Source organism: Helianthus annuus, chromosome 5 (assembly GCF_002127325.2).
Source record: "Helianthus annuus cultivar XRQ/B chromosome 5, HanXRQr2.0-SUNRISE, whole genome shotgun sequence".
NCBI lineage: Eukaryota > Viridiplantae > Streptophyta > Magnoliopsida > Asterales > Asteraceae > Helianthus > Helianthus annuus.
Window position 1 is genome coordinate 136,044,771 of NC_035437.2, and position 3,576 is coordinate 136,048,346.

The following is a 3,576-nucleotide window of genomic DNA, read 5'->3' on the forward strand; positions in this document are numbered from 1 at the left end:
AATTTTGAGCTAGTTGATTTATTTGTTTTTCAATGTTTTGAATACTAGCTTGTTGATTTCTAAAGTTCGATTCCAGTTGTTGAAATCGATCCGAGTTTTTCTTTTCGGTGTCAGAGATGAGGCGAGATACGGTATCTTCAAGCCTTTCTCGTCCCCCTTGTTGTTGAGAGAAATTTTGTGACTCGTTTCTTGGTTGTTGAAAGTTTGTTCGTTGGTTTAGATTTTGTTGGTTACTACTATTGCCGGGTTCTCTCCAACCAAGGTTAGGGTGGTTACGCCATCCATGGTTGTAGGTACCCGTTGGAGGACCCAACGGCCTGGGTATATTATCAATGTAGTTTACCGTTTCTATTTGATTATCCATTTCTTTCATACAACTCCAATTTTCATGTGGCCCACCACACCCTTCACAAGCCATAACCGAGGTCGTTTTTGCCATTTCTAACTTTTTGAATTTTTAAGAAAGGGCCTCGATTTGGGCTTGCAAAGAGGTGCTTTCATCAACCTTATGGGCGCCCGGGGCAATAGATTTCGTGCCTCAGGGTGTGTGCCAATGAAAATTGGTTTGAGCAATTTCCTCAATTTGATTATAAATTTCATTTAGGCGGCGATTACTTAAAAGTCCCCCGGAGCTAGAGTCAAGTGTTTGTCTTGTGTGTGGCAACAACCCATTATAGAAAGTGGATACTTGTTGCCATACCGCAAGACCATGATGAGGACACTTTCTTAGTAGCTCCTTGAACCTTTCCCAAGTTTCATATAACGATTCCCCGTCCTCTTGTGAATATGTGTTAATTTCAGTCATTAATTTAACCGTTTTAGCAGGAGGGAAATACTTATATAAAAAATTTTGGGCTAGTTGATCCCAGGTGTTTACCGAGCCAACTGGGAAGGTATTGAGCCAAGCCTTAGCTCAGTCTCTTAGTGAAAATGGAAACATTCGAAGGCGGATGGCGTCATTTGATGCTCCATTGATCCGAAAAGTATCACATATTTCCAAGAAGTTAGTAATATGTAAATGGGGATCTTCGTCCGCAAGCCCATCGAAGTTGTTGGCCTCGACATTCGGTGCATTGATAGCGGCGTCGAGATTACCTACAGTGGGACGTAAGTAATCCATGAGGGTACGTTGATCCGCCATTGGAAGTGGGTCCCCCGAAACTTTCTCTTGGTTTTTAGCTTTAAGTCTTTTTCTTAGAAAGCGTTCGGGTTCGTCTAGAGGTTCTTTTATGTCTCTACTAGAACTGGAGCTCATACACTGCGTAGAAAATTCAGATGTGGCGCCTGGGTTCCAAGTCCTTCAATAAAAACAAAAAAGAACATTGGTCAGAAGTTTCACCACGGCCCCGTGCTCAGATGAACACGGCCCGTGGTCGGAGATACAGTAATGGTTTTATGGATCCCTGTTACTGGGAGCTCGACACGGTCCCATGTTGCACCGACACGACCCCGTGCTCAACTCTCTGTAACTCGGAAAATAAAAACTGCCAGTAACAATGCTGGGCACGGCCCGTGTCCGACCTTGCACGGCTCGTGCTGAGTTCTGCAGAAGCTGAAAATTTAAGAAAAATCCTAAAAAAAAAAACAGAAAAAAAACCAATTAGGCCGTTGATTCCTAACTTTCTTAAAATCCTTGTGTCCCCGGCAACGGCGCCAAAAACTTGATGTGCGTGCGGTGTGATATATTTTTATGTATATTTTTAGCCCTTTTTAACAATTTACTCAAGTTTTAAATTTATAAAACACAATATTTTACTAACACCAAACACACATATGGGCAAGTGCACCCATCGTGAGCGTAGTATAGTGTTGGTAAGATACCGAGGTCGTCCAAGGACACAAGAGCTTTTAGTACCGGTTTATCCTCAACGTCTAATCAAATCAAAATTTTAGAAAAAGGTTTTAAACTAGAAAATAAAAACTAAAAATGCTGAAAAAAAAAATAAAAAAAAACAGATAGACAAGATGAATCACTTGGATCCGACTCGCCTTTAGTGTAACCTTTGATTATTTCCGCATTTTTGCACTTTTTAAGAGATTATCTTAGTTGCAGTAGTAGGCCCCTCTTTTGAAGGTGACATTACCCTCAACCCAGTAGTTTGAGTCAGCAAGGAAACAATCCTAAAGGGTTGGATTATTGAAAGATAATTAATTAAGTTATTAATGCGTAATGTGGTAGGCCCCTCTTTTGAAGGTGACGTTACCCTCGGCTAAGTAGTTTGAGTCAGCAGGGATACAATCCTAAGTAGCTGGGTTAATGTTTTAATAGTAGTTTACATATGAGGTGATCAAGAAATTCGAACCCCCGCCATCCAATACCAGTGGGTATTGAAGGAGGTCCTACTAAGCTTGACCCAGGTCCTTGCAGGATCTATACACTGAGACGCTTACCAAACCATTCCCTTAACCCACAACCAGGTAGCCAACATATCTCCATATAGACCGTGGAGATATGAACGGTGTAAATCTTTTATTTTATATAGACAGTAAAATAACGCCAAGACACCACGGACAAATGATTAGGAAGTTTCACCTTCAACATGAGAAACTAGTTATTAAAGTCATTAATACATAACCAAATAAAAAGTGCGAAAAGATTAAAAATAAAAAGTATTACACTAAATGCTTGTCTTCACCAAGTGATGTAAGAGACTAAGGCAAACATGGCCTTTGATTGTCAAGAACTCTTACGATCAATCTTGGATCCCGAGACTACTACACACACTCTGTGATGGATGATGGAGGATGGTGGTGGATGTGGGTTGTGATGGTGGTGGTGGGTGGGTGAAGTGTGAGAGAGGTGGTTTGCCAAGGGATGATTTGCAAGTGAGCCAAGCACCCCTATTTATAGTCTGCACAGAAGCCTGGACACGGCCCCATGTCCATTGGGCACGACCCCGTGTCCACCCATCTTCTCTTTCTTCATTAAATGCAGTTTGTCTGCGTTAGTTGACCACGCCCCCATGTCTGCTGGGCACGACCCCGTGTGCAGAAGCGTATCTGTACTATCAAGATTTGCTTGGATTCTGCGAATCTTAGCGTTGACCACGACCCCGTGTCCGCTGGGCACGCCCCCGTGGTTGGTGATAGAAGCTTCTACAACTTTGTCTTTTCTGCAGACACTTGGGCACGCCCTCGTGCTCAATGAGCACGGGGCGTGTTCAGCCTTCTGTTCTTTTGTTTTTGCTTGGGAAGATGCTGTCGAGGGGTCGGGCATGCCACGTTTATTCCTTTTCTTGTATTATTGTTAGATTTGGCTGCATTTTTGCTTCTTTTGTTCATTTAAGCTCTTCTAACCCTGAAAATACAAAAGGAAGACAAAAGCACACTTTTTCCAACATTAGTACTAAAAAAGGGTTAGTTTTATACCACATTTGATTTAATTTATATGTTGCATTTTGCACACATCAAAGTCATAAGTGAGAAGTTAGAAATTCTGACTTCTCAAAAATGACTTTTCAACACACAAAACCCCTCAAAATAAGCTAACCCAAACACTCAAAAAACAACTTATTAACTTTTATAAGTCAATAAGTCATAAGTTGCTCCAAAATAAGCTAATCCAAACACCCCTAA

At 41.5% G+C, this 3,576-nt stretch overlaps 1 non-coding gene across 1 annotated transcript; it reads left to right on the forward strand.

The window, feature by feature from the left end:
• The first annotated feature begins 704 nt into the window (after window positions 1–704).
• Window positions 705–811, forward strand: LOC118492870. The gene has a single exon (XR_004894871.1). It is a non-coding gene; the product is annotated as a small nucleolar RNA R71 (small nucleolar RNA).
• The last annotated feature ends 2,765 nt before the right edge of the window (window positions 812–3,576 follow it).